At 44.4% G+C, this 19858-nt stretch overlaps 1 protein-coding gene across 3 annotated transcripts in view; it reads right to left on the minus strand.

The window, feature by feature from the left end:
* The window catches only part of HERC4 (HECT and RLD domain containing E3 ubiquitin protein ligase 4), a 53003-nt gene extending 34175 nt beyond the window's left edge, over positions 1-18828 (minus strand). For 2 of the 3 annotated variants that reach the window (XR_009555550.1, XM_060241125.1), the window contains exon 1: positions 18706-18805. The gene's annotated coding sequence lies outside the window, so the exon portion shown is untranslated. Of the gene's footprint in view, positions 1-18705 lie in introns of all 3 variants that reach the window. The other variant, XM_060241126.1, reaches the window with a different exon arrangement.
* Between the last annotated feature and the right edge of the window lie 1030 nt (positions 18829-19858).

A 19858-nucleotide genomic window follows, 5' to 3' on the forward strand; every position in this document is an offset into this window, starting at 1 on the left:
GGCTCCAACACCCTGTTTGAGAGAGGGCCTGGTTAAAATGGTCCATTCATGAAGGCTGATGAATCCTAATGGATACTAGAACACTTTGGGGGATTTTCAGATTCCAAATGGGTTCAGCTGAGGCGGCAACAGGAATGTCGAATGGGAGGCTCCTTCCTATAACCACTCCCCCTCCTGGGGATAAACTGGTACCTTGGTTTACCACAGAACTGGGTGACCTGCAGAGGGCTGGGAGACGTCTAGAACAATGCTGGTGGTGAACCCATCCTGAATCTGAAAAATTATGCTATACAGACCATTACAAGACCTATGAAGAGGCAGTGACAGCAGTTAAGAAATGTTGCTATCCTGCTACTATAGCATCAGCTCACTCACAGTCATTTCAGTTGCTCAAGCAACTGCTGATGTCAAAATCTGAGCCTTTATTGTCTCAGGAAGAGACAATGAGCAGTGATACATTTGCCAGGTTTTTTGCTTATAAAATATCAAGAACACACTCCAACCTGGTGAATACACTCCAAAAAAACCAGAGGATTAATTCATCACCTGGTCTATTCATGGATCATTCTGTCGCAGTTTCCGTAATGGGTGCCAACAAGATCCTGCGATTGCTGAAAGTCATTACTCTAGGTCCTCACCCATATTGGATGCTACAATCATGTAAGGACCAAATCAGCAAACTCTTAGTATTTACCAAAAATTAGTCACTAACTAAGGGCACATTCCTTTGGCCACTCAAAGAGGTGGTTATCCATCTGCTACTTCAAAAAAAATCTCTACAGAAAAATAATGTAGTGAATTATATCACCCAGTCTCTAACCTTCCCTTTCTTAGCAAAGTGGCTGACAGAACAGTGGACCAACTCCAGGTTTTCTTGGATAACTTACCTGCCCTAAAATCTTTCCAGTCTGGCTTCAGGGCACACTACTGAACAGAGAGCTCTGCTGGCTTTAGCTGAAGACCTCATCTGAGTATAAGAACATAATAGAAGCCATTGTTGGATCAGGCCAATGGCCCATCCAGTCCAATAATCTTTGTCACACAGTGGCCAAAAAAAAAGGAGGTTCACAAATGGAGCTAGAAGCCCTTCCACTTTGCCACTCCTCCAAGCACCAAGAATACAGAGCATCACTGCCCCAGACAGTTCCAATAATATGCTGTGGCTAATAGCCACTGATGGACCTCTGCTCCATATTTTTATCCAAACCCCTCTTGAAGCTAGCTATGCTTGTAGCCGCCACCACCTCCTGTGGCCATGAATTCCACATGTTAATCACCCTTTGGGTGAAGAAGGACTTCCTTTTATCTGTTCTAACCTGACTGCTCAGCAATTTCATTGAATGCCCACGAGTTCTTGTATTGTGAGAAAAGGAGAAAAGGACTTCTTTCGCTACTTTCTCCATCCCATGCATAATCTTGTAAACCTCTATCATGTCACCCCGCAGTTGACGTTTCTCCAAGCTAAAGAGCCCCAAGCGTTTTAACCTTTCTTCATAGGGAAAGTCCAACCCTTTAATCATTCTAATTGCCCTTTTCTGGACTTTTTCAATGCTATAATATCCTTTTTTAGGTGCGGTGACCAGAAGTGCACGCAGTACTCCAAATGAGACCGCACCATTGATTTATACAGGGGCATTATGATACTGGCTGATTTGTTTTCAATTCCCTTCCTAATAATTCGCAGCATGGCATTGGCCTTTTTTATTGCAATCACACACTGCCTTGACATTTTCAGTGAGTTATCTACCACGAACCCAAGATCTCTCTCTTGGTCAGTCTCTGCCAGTTCACACACCATCAACTTGTATTTGTAGCTGGGATTCTTGGCCCCAATGTGCTTAACTCTGCACTTGGCCACATTGAACCTCATCTGCCACGTTGACGCCCACTCACCCAGCCTCAACAGATCCCTTTGGAGTGCCTCACAATCCTCTCTGGTTCTCACCACCTTAAACAATTTAGTGTCATCTGCCAACTTGGCCACTTCACTGCTTTCTCCCAACCCAAAATCATTAATGAACAAGTTAAAGAGCATGGGACCCAGTACTGAGCCCTGCGGCACACCGCTGCTTACCGTCCTCCACTGCGAAGACTGCCCATTTATATTCACTCTCTGCTTCCTATTAATTAGCCAGTTTTTGATCCACAAGAGGATTTGTCCTTTTACTCCATGACTCTCCAGTTTACTAAGGAGCCTTTGATGAGGAACTATAAAAAGCTTTCTGGAAGTCAAGGTAAACAACATCTATTGGGTCCCCTTGTCAGTATATGCAAAGTCTAGCAGTTTCTATGCACATGCTGGGAAAGTGAAAGTAACAGAACTGCCAGGTAGATCATCTAAGTGACAGAAGGTGGCTGGTTGCCAGATTGCATCAGCCTGGGCAATGTCAGCATGACTCAGCAGCAAGCTGATTGGTTACCTGGGTGGATAGTATGTATAAATGTACAAAGACACTTTACTGTGTGTGGGATATGTATGGTGGAGGTGCAGCAGAGCATTCTGTCGGTTTGGAGAGTGAAGGTAAATAAATTGTATATAGTGGTTTTAACACTGCTGTGTGCAAGCCTTCATTCTTTGCGTCACTAAAGACCACCCTCACTAAGCACAGGCACATCAACACCCCTCTGTCCACATGTTTGTTCACCCCTTCAAAGAACTGTAACAGGTTAGTGAGGCAAGATCTTCCCTTACAGAACCCATACTGAGTCTTTCTCAATAACTTGTGTTCATCAATATGCCTACTCATTCTGTCCTTGATAATGGTTTCTACCAACTTTCCCGGTATTGAAGTCAGACTGCCTGGCCTGTAATTTCCCGGATCTCCTCTGGAACCCTTTTAAAACATGGAGGTGACATTTGCTACCTTCCAGTCCTCAGGAACGGAGGCAGATTTCAATGAAAGATTACATATTTTTGTCAGGAGATCCATAAGTTCACCTTTGAGTTTTTTGAGAACTCTTGGATGTATGCCATCCAGGCTGGGTGACTTATTAGTTTTTAATTCATCTATCAGTTGCAGGACCTCCTCTCTTTTTCACCTCAATCTGACTCAGGTCTTTCAACACCCCTTCCAAAATTAGCAGTTCTGGAGTGGGCAAACATTTCTCATCTTCCACAGTGGAGACAAAAAATGCATTCAGCTTCTCAGCCATTTCCCTATCCTCCTTCAGTAATCCTTTTACCCCTTGGTCATCCAAGGGCCCCACTTTGCCTCCCTGGATGGTTTCCTGCTTCTAATATAAGAACATAAGAACATAAGAGAAGCCATGTTAGATCAGGCCAATGGCCCATCCAGTCCAACATTCTGTGTCACACAGCGGCCAAATATATATATATACACACACACACACACACACACACACACACACTGTGGCTAATAGCCACTGATGGACCTCTGCTCCATATTTTTATCTAACCCCTTCTTGAAGGTGGCTATGCTTGTGAACACCACCACCTCCTGTGGCAGTGAATTCCACATGTTAATCACCCTTTGGGTGAAGAAGTACTTCCTTTTATCCGTTTTAACCTGTCTGCTCAGCAATTTCATCGAATGCCCACGAGTTCTTGTATTGTGAGAAAGGGAGAAAAGTACTTCTTTCTCTACTTTCTCCATCCCATGCATTATCTTGTAAACCTCTATCATGTCACCCCTCAGTCGACGTTTCTCCAAGCTAAAGAGCCCTAAGCGTTTCAACCTTTCTTCATAGGGAAGGTGTTCCAGCCCTTTAATCATTTTAGTTGCCCTTTTCTGAACTTTCTCCAATGCTATAATATCCTTTTTGAGGTGCGGCGACCAGAACTGCACACAGTACTCCAAATGAGACCGCACCATCGATTTATACAGAGGCATTATGATACTGGCTGATTTGTTTTCAATTCCCTTCCTAATAATTCCCAGCATGGCGTTGGCCTTTTTTATTGCAAACGCACACTGCCTTGACATTTTCAGTGAATTATCTACCATGACCCCAAGATCTCTCTCTTGGTCTGTCTCTGCCAGTTCACACCCCATCAACTTGTATTTGTAGCTGGGATTCTTGGCCCCAATGTGCATTACTTTGCACTTGGCCACATTGAACCGCATCTGCCACGTTGACGCCCACTCACCCAGCCTCAACAGATCCCTTTGGAGTTCCTCACAATCCTCTCTGGTTCTCACCATCCTGAACAATTTAGTGTCATCCGCAAATTTGGCCACTTCACTGCTCACTCCCAACTCTAAATCATTTATGAACAAGTTAAAGAGGATGGGACCCAGTACCGAGCCCTGCGGCACCCCACTGCTTACCGTCCTCCACTGCGAAGACTGCCCATTTATACTCACTCTCTGCTTCCTATTACTCAGCCAGTTTTTGATCCACAAGAGGGCCTGTCCTTTTACTCCATGACTCTCAAGCTTTCTAAGGAGCCTTTGATGAGGAACTTTATCAAAAGCTTTCTGGAAGTCAAGGTAAACAACATCTATCGGGTCTCCTTTGTCCACATGTTTGTTCACCCCCTCAAAGAAATGTAACAGGTTAGTGAGGCAAGATCTTCCCTTGCAGAACCCATGCTGAGTCTTCCTCAATAACCCGTGTTCATCAATGTGCCTACTCATTCTGTCCTTGATAATGGTTTCTACCAACTTTCCCGGTATTGAAGTCAGACTGACTGGCCTGTAATTTCCCGGATCTCCTCTGGAACCCTTTTTAAAGATGGGGGTGACATTTGCTACCTTCCAGTCCTCAGGAACGGAGGCAGATTTCAATGAAAGATTACAGATTTTTGTTAGAAGATCCACAAGTTCAACTTTGAGTTCTTTCAGAACTCTCGGATGTATGCCATCCGGACCCGGTGACTTATTAGTTTTTAATTTGTCTATCAGTTGTAGGACCTCCTCTTTTGTCACCTCAATCTGACTCAGGTCTTTCAACACCCCTTCCAATATTAGTGGTTCTGGGGCGGGCAAACACTTCTCATCTTCCACGGTGAAGACGGAGGCAAAAAATGCGTTCAGCTTCTCAGCCATTTCCCCATCCTCCTTCAGTAATCCTTTTACCCCATGGTCATCCAAGGGCCCCACTGCTTCCCTGGCTGGTTTCCTACTTCTAATATATTTGAAGAAATTTTTATTGTTGGTCTTTATGTTTTTTGCAATATGCTCCTCATAGTCCCTTTTTGCCTGCCTGATCACAGTCTTGCATTTGATTTGCCACTGCCTGTGTTCCCTTTTATTAATCTCACTTGGACTGGTTTTCCACCGCTTAAAGGAGTCCTTCTTACCTTTTACAGCTTCCATTACTTTGTTTGTTAACCATGCTGGCCTCTTCTTATACCTGTTTGTGCCTTTCCTAACTTGTGGTATGTATTTTATCTGAGCTTCTAGGACTGTAGTTTTAAATAGTCTCCAAGCTTCCCCAAGGGTTTTGACCGTATTTACCTTTCCTTTCAGTTTCCTCCTCACATGCCTCCTCATCTCAGAGAATTTACCCCTTTTAAAGTTAAATGTGGTTGTGGCGGTCTTTTTGGGCAACTCCCTATTTATACAAATGGTGAAATCAATAACATTATGGTCACTGTTCCCAAGCGGCGCAATCACTTTTACGTCTCTCACCAAGTCTTGGGCATTACTTAGGACCAGATCCAGGATCGCCCCACCCCTGGTAGGTTCTGAGACCATCTGCTCCATAGCACAGTCATTGAGAGCATCAAGAAACTCAATCTCTTTCTCTCGACCAGAACACATATTGACCCAATCAATCTGCGGGTAGTTAAAATCACCTATTACGACACAGTTTTTACGTTTAGCCGCTATCTTTAATCCCTCCATCATATTATAATCGTCCTCTCTCTTTTGATTTGGTGGGCGATAACAAACTCCCATAGTTAAATTTCCTTTTGGGCCCTCTATTTCAACCCAAAGCATTTCTAAAAGGGAATCTAATTCTCTGACCTCAGTCTTACTGGACCGTATATCCTCTCTGACATACAGAGCCACCCCACCTCCAACCCTTCCCTCCCTATCCTTCCGATATAACTTATATCCAGGAATCACCGTGTCCCACTGATTCTCCTCATTCCACCAAGTTTCTGAAATTCCCACAATGTCTATGTTTTCTCCCAACACTAAACATTCCAATTCACCAATTTTACTTCGGACACTTCTAGCATTTGCATACAAACATTTATAATTTCCCAAGCAAGCTAGGCCCGCCACCTCTCTCCTGCCGCCTCGAGACTCTAGCAGACAGTCCATACTGTTTGTCACCATCACAGTGGACAACTCTGATCCGTTACTCGGTAGAAAAATAGAAGCCAACCCTTCATCTCTTTGAGACGAGTCCTCCCGAACCAGAGACATTCCATCTCCTGTCGGCTTTCCCCCAAGATTTAGTTTAAAAACTGCTTCAAATATATTTAAAAACTGCTTCAAATATATTTGAAGAAATTTTTATTGTTGGTCTTTATGTTTGTATAGACAAAGGCTGTTTCTCTTATTGGATTTATCTGCCGCCTCTGACGTAGTAGATCATACCATTTTGTTGAGAAGCTTAAGAATGGGCGCAAACCAGAAAATTCCAGCAAAAAATGCCCAAACCAACTGGCTCGGGCCACCTTTTTTCCAGGTGTGGCTTGGGGAAGGGATCGCCCAGGAAGCAAGTCATTTAACCCATCTTGGAGGCAGAAGAAAGCATCAAAGGTAGCATGTTGAGCTGGATTAAATCATCCCACATGGATAAGACTCAAAGGGTTGCTGCTGGAGACAAGGGCTGATTCTGCACTCACCTTTCTCCGGGGCAGGCTTCCGTTTCTGGGCGGAGCAAACTGGCAATTTCGCACCAGTTGCTCCGTGCCGGCATTTTGTGCAGGGCAAACTCACGATTTTTTCAGGTTTACACTGCGGCAGGGCACATCGCAGGTTTGCCCCATGCAAAATCCTGGCGCAGAGCAACTGGTGCAAAATCGCCAGTTTGCTCTGCCCAGAAACGGAAGCCTGCCTCAGAGAAAGGTGGGTGCGGAATCAGCCTAGCTGTCATCAGTATGGAACCGATCCTGTGAAGTTCCACAGGCACAATTCTATCTTCCATACTTTTCTATGTAAAGCCCTTAGACTCAGGAGTGTCAAACTCATTTGTTATGAGGGCCGGATCTGACATAAATACCTTGTTGGGCGGGGCCATGTTTGTCATAAAATGTAATGCCAGGAAGCAGAGATACAAACTTTATAAAGGGCAGAGGTGCTTTTTTTTTTTAAGGTGCTTTCTTTATATCTCTTTCATGTGACTGAGGGAACAGGGCAAAGGAAGCTCTCACTCTTTATCTCCCTCCCTAAGCGACAAGGAGGAGGAACCTCAGTCAACAGAAGGAAGAAAGCCTTGGCTCAGTAGCTCTTCTGTGCGATTGAGAGAGCCTGGTAAAACAACCTATTCCCCCCGCCCCCATCCTCCTCAAGACAGGAGCCTAAGCCAGTTAAGAAAATAGAAGCTTTGCTCCGTAACTCCAGTGCAATTGAGCAAGCCTGGCAAAGCAAGCTTTGATGAAGAACAAAGCAAGACAGAGGGAGAAGGAAGGAGATGACAGCCAGTTGCTTGGGGGCCTAATAAGAGACCTCCGGGGGCCTGATTTGGCACCCGGGCCACATGTTTGACACCCCTGCCTTAGAGGATAAATCATTCACAGTTTGGGGGATGGCTTTCTACAAACTATGCAAAACTGAATTATTCAAGAGGGCTTTTCTACACAGGCAAAAGACTCGCACTGTAATAAATGATTCTCAAAATTACTTAGAAAAATTATTAGGGACTGAGGACTATAATAGTGTGTATAGCTTGCTGAAACTAGATCCTACTGTGTAATTTTTTGCATCATGTTCATATACTTTGCTTCAGTTTTGTGTTTAGACTTCTGAGAGGTTCTACAACCCTAGTCCTACTGTTTATTGAATGCCCCATTCTTTTGGGTGTACTGACTCACTCTGTGTAATCTGCCTTGAGTCCAAGTGAGAAAAGTGGACTAAAAAGAATGTAAATATTTTTTTTAAAACTTTCTTGTAGGAAAAGGAGCTATGCTGCGGAATATAATCTCCACATCAGTAGCAGGGTTTAACGTGCTCCTATGGTAACTAATTGTACAGTGAAAGAACATCATTTTATTGACTTTCTTCATCACCAAGATTCTTCATCAACATCTACAAAAATAACAAGTTTTTGAAATACTGTTGTCATGGAAAGAAGTTAAACAGATTTTTAGACTGGGTTCTATCTTTCTGATAACAAATGCAAATGTTGGTACTTTCACTTAAAATATACATATGGAGGAGCTGTATGGCAACTCTTTCTGGTGTTTTTATGTGTATTCCATGAAACATTGTACTTTTTAGGAGCCCTCTGAGATGTTTCTGTGTCTTCAAGATGACAGTTTGTAAAGGAACTCAGCTTTTCAGGAGGGATGTAGCTGCCAGCAGTAATGTAATCATAATAGCTGACTGAACGGCCAGGCATTTGTATGTTGGGCATTTTCTCTGTTGCTGGTTACAAGTTTTAAGTTCTGCCTACTTGCTAACTTTGTCCCTATGCCTACCAGTTTATAAATTGCCTATATCTGGGCATTCCTTTATATGGCAGATTCATTCTGAGAAAAGATAACAAGTAAAGTATCCAGGGCTCTTGGAAATGCTTTTACTTTTTCTAGAAGAATTATTGTTTCTAGTGGACTATACATTTACTTGTTTTTTAAATGAAGCCTTTGATTCATTCTGAATGAGATACACTACACTCAAAGAAATCACTGTGTTTACAGTGACTTTTCAAGAGCCAATTAAGTTGCTTGTCAGGTCTCATGTGTTCACTCTAGACCAGGGGTGTCGAACTCATCTATTATGAGGGCCGGGTCTGACATACAGTATCATGTTGAAATATGCCCTGCAGCCCAGTCTCCGAAGGGAGGGGATCATGCTCTGCTTAAGTATGTCACAGTACATGTTGGCATTCATGGTTACCTCAATGAACTGTAGCTCCCCAGTGCCAGCAGCACTCATGCAGCCCCAGACCATGACATTCTCCCCACCATGCTTGACTGTAGGCAAGACACACTTGTCTTTGTACTCACCTGATTGTCGCCACACACGCTTGACACCATCTGAACCAAATAAGTTTATCTTGGTCTCATCGGACCACAGGACATGGTTCCAGAAATCCATGTCCTTAGTCTGCTTGTCTGCAGCAAACCGTTTGCGGGCTTTCTTGTGCATCATCTTTAGAAGAGGCTTCCTTCTGGGACAACAGCCCTGCAGACCAATTTGATGCAGCGTGCGGCATACGGTCTGAGCACTGACAGGCTGACCCCCCCACCCCTTCAACCTCTGTAGCAATGTCATGGTCTGGGGCTGCATGAGTGCTGCCAGCACTGGGAAGCTACAATTCATTGAGGGAACCATGAATGCCAACATGTACTGTGACATACTGAAGCAGAGCATGATCCCCTCCCTTCGGAGACTGGGCCGCAGGGCAGTATTCCAACATGATAACGACCCCAAACACAGCTCCAAAATGACCACTGCCTTGCTAAAGAAGCTGAGGGTAAAGGTGATGGACTGATCAAGCATGTCTCCAGATCGAAACCCTATTGAGCATCTGTGGGGCATCCTGAAATGGAAGGTGGAGGTGCGCAAGGTCTCGAACATCCACCAGCTACGTGACGTCGTCATGGAGGAGTGGAAGAGGACTACAGTGGCAGCCTGTGAAGCTCTGGTGAACTCTATGCCCGAGGGTTAAGACAGTGCTGGAAAGTAATGGTGGTCACACAAAATAGTGACACTTTGGGCCCCATTTGAACATTATCACTTAGGGGTGTACTCACTTTTGTTGCCAGCAGTTTAGACATGAATGGTTGTGTGTTGCGTAATTTTGAGGGGACAGCACATTTACACTGTTATACAAGCTGTAGACTCACTACTTTACATTGTAGCCAAGAGTCATTTCTTCAGTGTTGTCACATGAAAAGATATACTTAAATATTTACAAAATGTGAGGGGGTGTACTCACTTCTGTGACATTCTGCAAATGAGACTGTAAGGTCAGGCCATGTGTGTCATAGAATGTAATGTCAGGTAGGGGAGATAAAAATCTTATAAAGGACACAGACAAACTCAGTCTAATCCACCTCATTGGCTTGTTGAGCCTCAGCCCACAGAAGAGAGGCTTGGTTCAGTAGCTCTGCTGTGCATTTGAGAGCGCCTGCCAAAGCTAGCTCCCCTTCTCCCCACTTCCTCCTCAAGGGAGGAGCTTTGCTCTGTAGCTCCTGTGCGATTGAGCAAGCAAGTTGTGATGCAGAAGGAAGCAAGAGAGGGAGAAGGAAGCAGACAACAGTGAGTTGCTTGCAGGCCTGACAGGAGACCTTCAAGGGTCTCATTTGGCCCCCGGGCCACATGTTTGACAACCCTACTCTAGACTAGCTGGATGGCTGAAAGATGAGAAACTACTGTTCCAGCTTCTTCATCAATTGTCAGAAGCCACTATTAATATGAAGTATATTGGCATAATCTGCAAAATGACTTGTTGACTTACAGAATTCTCATGAGTATTATGCAGGGCTTTTTTTGTAGCAGGAATTCCTTTCCATATTAGGCAACACACACCTGATGCAGCCAATCCTCCAAGAGAGGGCTCTTAGTACAAGGCCTACTGTAAGCTCCAGAAGGACTGACTACTTCAGGGGCGTGTGGCCTAATATGCAAAGGAGTTGCTGTTACAACCCCCCCCCCTCCCAAAAAACCACCTAGATGTCTTAAAGGGCTTCTGCCTTTTTACAGTGACCTGGAAGCATGGGCACAAGGTGATGTACCATAAAAATTTCTACTGCACTGCAGCCCAAAGGAAAAAAGGGGCATGTGGACACTCAAGAACTACAAGTAGTTTCTTGGCTACCACAAGACAGCTTTGAGGTATTAGTGGGGTGGCGTTTGGATGTAGCCTATGGGAACATGCATGGAGAAAGAAATGCTAGAGCAACACACCTTGGCTTTCCAGTTTGATTGGGGAAATCCATCAATCTGCTGGGCAGGGTCAGCCTTGTTGTCATCATTAAAAAACAAATTAGAACAGTCTGACAGGTGAGACTGGCTATGACTGGTGGGGAAAGGCTATCAGTGCTGTACAAGGGCACTGCAATCCACTATGTTAGGAAGCCTGAACATTTCAGGATGATTGTTAGCAACAGCTGATGAAAAAATTGCACAAAACAGGTCTTGGCCCAGAACCCCATTTGCATCTGAAAGTGCCATATGTTCCATCTACTATATATGTGACTGTACATGTATGACACATCATATTTGTAGTACAGAATAAAAGTAAAGGTAGTCCCCTGTGTGAGCACCAGTCATTTCCAACTCTGGGGGGGACATTGCATCATGACATTCTCACAGGAGACTTTTTACAGGGTGGTTTGCTCTTGCCTTCCCCAGTCATCTACACTTTCCCCCCCCCGCTAGCTGGGTATTCATTTTACCAACCTCGGAAGGATGGAAGGCTGAGTCAAACCTGAGCTGGTTACCTGAACCCAGCTTCCGCTAGGATCAAACTCAGGTCATGAGCAGAGAGCTTGGACTGCAGTACTGCAGCTTCACCACTCTGTGCTACAGGGCGGCTGTAGTACTGAATACTTTGTCGCAAAACCAGTACTTGCTGTGTTTATAAACACTTTTCATATTGTGACTTTTCACTTCCCCTCTCATATTTCTGAAAATGAAAAGCTTCTTACCATTTCTTCTCGTGCAAAAGAATACCCCCCCCCCCCCCCGTTTTCAAAACAGAAACTTAAAAATATTCTTCAGGGCAGGGTACTGTAATTCCCAACCTGTTGCTCATGCAAACAAAGTAACACAAGCAAATCAAATGAGGAATTATGTATACCCGTCTTCTCAAATGTCAGCAAAGATTTAAAGAAAGCTATTTGCACTTACATTACACTTCTATACAGTTATATAATGAGCATACCTCACAAACAGCCCTATGTAGAAAATCCTGCAACCTTCAAAGGTATGAAATCGTAAGTGCAAGACTGCTTAAATAAGAACAGAATTAGCAAAAAAGCATAACAGGATAGAATTTGCATGCAGCTATGGCTCTCAGAAGCTAAGATGAAGAAGATGATATTGGATTTATATCCCGCCCTCCACTCCGAAGAGTCTCAGAGCGGCTCACAATCTCCTTTACCTTCCTCCCCCACAACAGACACCCTGTGAGATGGGTGGGGCTGGAGAGGGCTCTCACAGCAGCTGCCCTTTCAAGGATAACCTCTGCCAGAGCTATGGCTGACCCAAGGCCATGGTAGCAGGTGCAAATGGAGGAGTGGGGAATCAAACCCGGTTCTCCCAGATAAGAGTCCGCACACTTAACCACTACACCAAACTGGCTCTAAGCAGGGTGGAACCTGACTAGTACTTAGGCAGTAGATTACCAAGGAATTTCAGGGTCACTATGCAAAGGCAGGCAATGGCAAGCCACCTCTGTCAGTCTCTTGAGCCTTAGAAACCCATGCAAAGGTGTCAAACACACGGCCCGGGGGCCAAATCAGGCCCCCTGAGCAACTGGCTGTCATCTGCTTCTCCCTATCTCTTGCCTCCTTCTGCATAACAGCTTGCTTTGCAAGGCTTGCTCAATCACACAGGAGCCACAGAGCAAAACCTCTGTTTCCCCCATTAACTGAAGCTCCTCCCTTGGGGAGGAAGGGAGAAAGGCAGAGCTTATTTTTCAAGGCTCTCTCAGTTGCACAGCAAACCTACTGAGCCAAGTCTCTCTTCCTTCTATTGGCTGAAGCTCCTTCCCCACAGCTTCCTTTGCCCCATTCCCTAGATTCCATGGGAGAAATACAAAGAAAGCAACATTTTAAGCATGTTTTAAGCTTTTTTTTTTAAATATGCAATTGTGTTTGTCCTTTATAAAGTTTATATCTCTGCTACCTAATTTTATAGGTATACACATAGTCTGGCCTGACATGGCCCAGCCCAAAAAGGTCCCATTTATGTCAGATCCAGCCCTCATAACAAATGAGATCAAAACCCCTGCCCTGCGGGGTAGCCATGAGTCAGCTGCACCTTGATGGTGCTTTACACACACAAACATGCACAAGTCTACCATGGCACAGCGCAAGGTAAATCAGGTTTGAAAGCACTGGGTGTTTTCAGATGTCACAAACCTTGTTTTATAATCTCCATCTGAAAGGTGCTCATTCAGCATTATAACAAGCTGTTGTTTCTTTTAAACCAAGAACAAGTTTGTTTCTGACACCTGAATGCAGTCATTTGTTCTAATCAGACACAATACTGTCAATCAAGCTCCATTTCTCTGTATTGGAAGAGACAGCTAACACAGACATAAAGTTTAACAGAATTCTTTGGAATACTAGGCTGGAGGGGGCAGTATCAAAGGCTTCTAATTTCCCCCCATAAATCTTCATATTGTTAAGACTTCCCCAAATACTATTTTCATAACGTGTTCTTGGAAATTAATTCCTACAGAATTTACTTTACAGGATTGCAGAATTAGTATGAAAAAGATTATAAATATACTAGGCATAAGGCCTGTTGCAAGGAAAAATACAAAAGGCTCTAGAAAGAGGCTCTGGGCAAGCATCCCCCCATGCTTGCTATCTTCTCACCCACCCAAGTGAAGGCATTCACTTCCCCCACCCGATGTCTTCCCACCTTCCACCCCCCCAACTCTCCCCCCACCATTTCTTCCTCTCAACTACCCATGCACCCTTGGCACTCCACTACTCCCCCCACCTGTAACATTCACTCACCTTCCCACCTTAGCTGTCTTCCCACCCATCCCACAGCTGAAACAGATGCCAGCTTCCTACTCTCCCCCCACATATGTGTGTGTGGTACTCATGTCTGTGGTGGCTCAAAGCCTTGGAACAGGCCAAGAATGGAGAGAAGGAAGAATAATTATTGGGAGGGGGGGGTGCAGGGGGCATAAAAATGATCACACAGACACTGAAGCTCAGCACTGCTTTTGTTTGCAGTGCATTGTTAACGCCTTTTCCTGTCATATCCAGCCTTGTGGCATTTAGCATCAGCATGAGCTTTTGGCGTGACCTGTTTTTTGGCTCGGCATGGTTGTGTTAAGGTATACCATAGAGCGAAGGTGGCCAAACTGCAGCTCAGGAGCCATGTGGCTCTTTCATGCATATTGTGTGGGTCTCGAAGCCTCCAATGTCCCATTGGCTGGCTTGGAGAATACATTTTAAGTTAAAGTTGCTTTCTTTCTACCTCTTTCTCCCCAAATATAGTTTTTTTCCTTCCAGCTCTCAAACATCTGACTCTCAAACATCAAACATGTGGCTCTTGCATTAAGCAATCTTGGCCACCCCTGTCATAGAGTATGCACTTCAAGGTTGCTGTTTTTTGTAGGTGGAATTGATTTGATTTCAGCTTTCTATCCCCTCCCCCCTCCCTGCAGCCTCTACCTAGGAAACATGCAGTCTTTCTCCACAGCTTACATCATTCTCCTCTCCCCCTTTTGATTTGCACAACAACCTTGTGAGGTAGGTTAGGCTGAAAGTCTATAACTTGGTTGCCTAGAAACAGCCTCTGGCTAGCAGCTTCCCCAGTGGCCCAATCCTCATTTGTAATGAGGTAGGGCTGAGGGGAGGAGGGAGTGACAGAAAAGAGGCAGCAGCCATAGCCTCTGAGGAAACACTCCCAGCAGGGCCAGGCCTTGCTGCCTAGTCGCATTATAGTAGCAGTTCCCTGGCTATTTTGGTGCCCTTCAGAGGCTGCATATTCTGGGCGGCCATCTATGTGGGCCATTGATGAGGCACGAGAGGTCTGTTGCCAGCGGTGGTTGTGATGCCTTTCGTGAGGTCACAGTAGCCCTTTCTGAAGCAGCTCTTTCTGAGGCCAGTTGACAGAGAGGACACAGAGATACTCCGAAGCAAAACTATTTTGACAGTTTGTTCAACATTCCTGAGCCTGCAGTAGGCAGGGGAATCATCCAATGGGAAGCCAGAGAAGGTGACTGAGCCATGATGGGCCAATGGTTTATGGAATGCAACCCTAAGCCAATGGGAGAGCTCCATTTGGCCACTACAACAAGGCTTTTATATATAAATAAAGGACTGTACCACTTTTAGGATACACACAGCATTCCATGAGCTGGAACACATTCCTCAAAGTAGCTTTCATATATTCAAGTCAATGGCAATTTAACGCGTTATAAGCATATAAATAGCACAGTAAGTTTAAGGTTCATATTTTCACTTAAGTGGAAATGTGCTAAGAAAAAAATACAGAAAAAAGAACCTAGTGGCCCAATTATGGCTATCTGCAGACCATCAGACTGGGTCTACAAACATACCACAGCACCCTACCATATCCTACTGTGTTCTTGTTATGGTTGGATGTGTCACACAAAGCACATTATTCCACACAACACAAGTTATTTTCTCATTATCCATTCATTGGCTCTCTACAAACATGAATACTTTAGCAATGGTGTAACACAATAGTGCAAAGTTCACCCAAGCATTCACAGGAAGATTCTATTTCCACATAGTTTAATTAAGATTTTCTTTGACTTCAAACTCAAACTACAGCAAGATCTTCTGTACAGACCTAGAGCTTTCCAGAAGCATGGTAAACTTTCATTTCATCTTTCATTACGAGTCACTGCTATTACATCACTAGTTTACAGCACAGAAACATATTTTATTCAGGCTGAAACCTACCAAACTCTTAATCTATATCTGTTTCACAAACAAGTACATAGAGAACTCAGATGAAGGCAAAGTTTAAGGCCCATTCTGGAAGATTTTTGAGACACACAGTTCACACTGCATGGCACAATGCCATTAAGAGCTTTATATTAAAAATGATGTCACTGAAGTGAAGAAAAAAACTCATCACAGATTTACAATGAAATAACTATACCTGTAACCAGTCAGTAAGCAACAACCACCTTGGTAATGGATACCAAAATCTTAGGACCAGTATAATGTCAATTATTTTAAAACCATCCAGAAGAGAACCGATATGTTTTGATTCCACCAGTTTAAAATGACAGGTGCTATATCTACTACCCAGAAACACACTCTTTAATACTTAATACATCAGGGCTTGAGAAATCCCAGCCACCAGGTCACCATGGTGCCTACAAATTTCATTGTGATGTCATATATTTTTGTAGTAGCAATAATTAGAAAATATAGTCATATAGACCCCTGAAAGCTGGGATATGACTCTGACTCCTAAATAGTTTGGCTGGCTTTTAAAGCCAAAGAAAATCTGTCAAGACCTGGAACACATCAAAAAGGCATACTGGTTATCTTTATAACTAAAAATGAGCAAACACACAAACAGCCATTAATGTCACCCAATCTTGGGACAAAGAACTAAGTTCCAATACAATTTTAAAGAAGTGGTCATCCTTTTTCTTTGAAATTCTTTCCCCGTGTTCTAGAATATACCTATTTATACCTACAACTTCAATTAGACAACTTGAAACAACTCCAGCCCTACCAGTTATACCCGCTTACCAATTAATGTCCTCTAACCAAATTGAGATGTAGCTACACATGCGCCATCTCTCTCTCTCTTTGGGCTATACCATATATTAAGGTTTGTCAATATTCCATGTAAGAAAACGCCTATTTTGGAACCTGCGACCAATGCCATCAGCATTTTGTGGCTGCATGCGCACATCAGCTGATTAATTTACACAGGCCACTCGTACAAAGCACACGTCTGAAAAATTCACACTTTCCCCAACATGTGAAAATTGATTCTGGAAGGGAAAAGGCCATATATGACCACTTTAAATGGCAAGCCATCTGACAGGCACCATGCCATTTCTGTGTTAAATTACATACAGTGCTAAGCTGATGTTAGGTAGAATTAGGGACTGCTAGCATTAATGTTATATAACTCTATAAAATACACCTCCCTTATTATCAGAACAACAGTCAAATGTAATGTCTTCCAATCATGTTTACTATATCAACCCTATAAAGCTATATTGAACAGACCTCAATACAAAATGTGCACCTCAATGGAACTTTGAAAGGAATATGAACAATAATCAGTTTTCATTTGTAATGCCTTAATTGTGAGTTGAAAGCAGCCTTAAACTAAGAGGAAAGGTGGGGTATAAATGTTTTAATAAGTAATAACCCATAATATCTTAAAGACAAGGAAAATAATTGTCTTTAAATTTTAGTAATAACATTACAACCATGCTCTTCTACAAATTCAGAGCAGCTAATAGCTGTTGTTTTTAAAAATCACAAAAAGAAATAACCATCAATAAAACCCAACTATTTCAACATATAACAACATAAAAAAAAATCACCTCCATTTCCAGAAAACAGATTTATTTGCATACAAACAGCAGGGCACACACAAATCAACACCAGCAAGCAGACTTTGTGAGATGCCAAAAGGGTAGAATTTTTTTTTAACTGCCACATTTTTTAAACTGACACATACAACAAGAAAAATGACAAACAGGTACATGGAAGGGTGCAAACAGGACCCTCTCAGGAGAGGTAATTCCATCAGATCTGATACCATGGCACCTTCATGCTAAGAAAAGCAATTACAACAATTAGACATAGAAAAAAAATGAGGAGTGGGGCTGCAGCTGGAGCTCAACCCCCACTAAATATGGAACTTTGTTCTGAGTAAACAATTTGACTGCATGGCTTATAAAGAGACAGTTCTTCATGTCTTGCCTGGGCACCAGAGATAAAAAAAGGGCCTGAGGGAGTGCTGGCACTCTCTTAACTTCCCAAATTTTCATTCAAAGAAAGAAAGCAACCCTTCAGTGCTTTTCCTAGAAAAGGAACCTTAGGGCACAAAGGATGGAAAACATGAGGTATTTCTTAATTGCTCATTAGGTGCTAACCCACATATTACACAGGAGATGAGCAACCGGATTTCCCACTTTTTTTTTTTAAATTAACATGGGGTGGTTGCCACTGTGCTCTCAGAGATACTGCGCGGGGCGGGAGGGAGGGGGGGGGGAGATGTAATTATTTTCCAGATCTAAATCTCTCCCCCAGCCGTTGTTTGCCCCATGAGCAGGGAAAAAACTGCAGGTACAAAATACCTGCCGTTTGCCCCCAAGATGTAACGCTGCCTCCTGCCTCTCAGAGCGCTAGCAAAAAAACTGCAAAGAAAACCACACACACAAACATTAGGATCACCAACAAGCACTACTCGGAAGCTGACGCGTTCAATTCGACAACAGTTCACACTATACAACTTTTTAACAAAATACAATGAAACGACGCTGTATTGTACTGAGGCCCTTCGCTAGGCTACGGGCCAGTGTGGGCAGCCCTTCTTCTTTTTAGGAAATTAACTGAGCCTCGCCTGTTCCCTCCAGGCCCCCCTGCAACCGCGAGCGAGCAGCGCCTCGCCCCACTCCCTCCCCACTGGAGCTGCTAGAAAAGAAACCCAACCGTCAAAGTCCAGCCTTGGCCTGGCCGCCACGCGGGTCCGGCTGACGAGCAAGCCCCCTTTGCCCTGGGGCTCGGCGACACCTCAGGGAGCAAGGCCAACCCCGGGGGGGGGGGCTCTGCCTGCAACCCCAGCGCCTCCCTCCGCCTCTCCCGTCAGGCCCCGTCTCCCCAGCCAGCCCCCCGACTCCAGCCCTTCCTCCTCCTCGTGTCGGCCCCTCTCGGGAAAGCACAAGCGGAGAGCCTCCCCGCCCAGCAGGACTCACCGAGGCTCGGGCGGGACAGCGCCCGTCCCTCCGAACGGGAAGGCTGGCACTGGCGGCCGCGCTTCCTCCACAGGCCCAGAAGCGCCGGCTCAGCGGCCTCAGTGCGCAGGCGCCCCGACACCACCCCTTGCGTGGGGAACCGAAGCGGGCGGGAAGCCGCTCCTGCTGCCCTGAATCTTCTGGAGAGAAGCTGCGAGAGGAAGTTCTTCCCGGCCCTCCTGTATCACTTTGCAGGGAGATGCTTCGCGAAGATTGCTCCGGGAAGGGGGCTATAATTAGCAATCCTCTCACGGAACTCAGATTTAGATTGTGAGGGAGGGCTGACGCAGCAAGGGACCTGCCCTGGATATTTGTATTTATTTCATTTTCCCTTTCATTCAAGCTACTCTGTGAAGAGTGGACTTACTCTAATGCAGGCGTGTCGAACTCATTTGTTATGAGGGCCGGATCTGACATAAATGAGATCTTGTTGGGCCGGGCTGGATGTGTACCTATTTAAGATTAGGTAGAAGAGATATAAACTTTATAAAGGACACAGAAACACAATTAAATATTTATATATTTTAAAAACTTAAAATAAAACATGCTTAAAACGTTAGCACATGTTCTTAAAGGTGCTTTCTGTGCATCTCCCATGGGATCCAGAGAACTGGGCAAAGGAAGCTCTGGCAGGTTCCTTCCTTTCCCAGGGGACCAGGAGGGGGAGGAGTCTCAGCCAGTAGAAGGAAGAGAGGCTTGGCTCAGCTCTGCTGTGAGATTTAGAAAACCTAGCAAAGCAAACTCCCCCCCTTCCTCCCGAAGGGAGGAGCCTCAGCCAATAGAGAAAACAGGCTTTGTTCTGTAGCTCCTGTGTGACTGAGCAAGCCTTGCAAAGTAAGCTGTAATGCAGAAGGAAGCAAGAGAGAGGGAGAAGGAAGCAGATGACAGCCAGTTGCTCAGGGGCCTGACAGCCCTACTCTAATGGCTATATGACAAGATTGGTGTGGATGAAAGGAATCTTAAACTACTGATTTAACTAGAGGTATTCTTGTATGTGTAAAAGCAATGCTCCTGAGGAATGAACACGAAGGATCGTAGCACAGAAGTTCAATGGTGTCTAAAAGGCTAAAACAATTTATTCCAGCATAAATTCCCCCAAATCAGAGTTCACACG

Source organism: Heteronotia binoei, chromosome 6 (genome assembly GCF_032191835.1).
Source record: "Heteronotia binoei isolate CCM8104 ecotype False Entrance Well chromosome 6, APGP_CSIRO_Hbin_v1, whole genome shotgun sequence".
NCBI classification, from domain to species: Eukaryota; Metazoa; Chordata; class Lepidosauria; order Squamata; family Gekkonidae; genus Heteronotia; species Heteronotia binoei.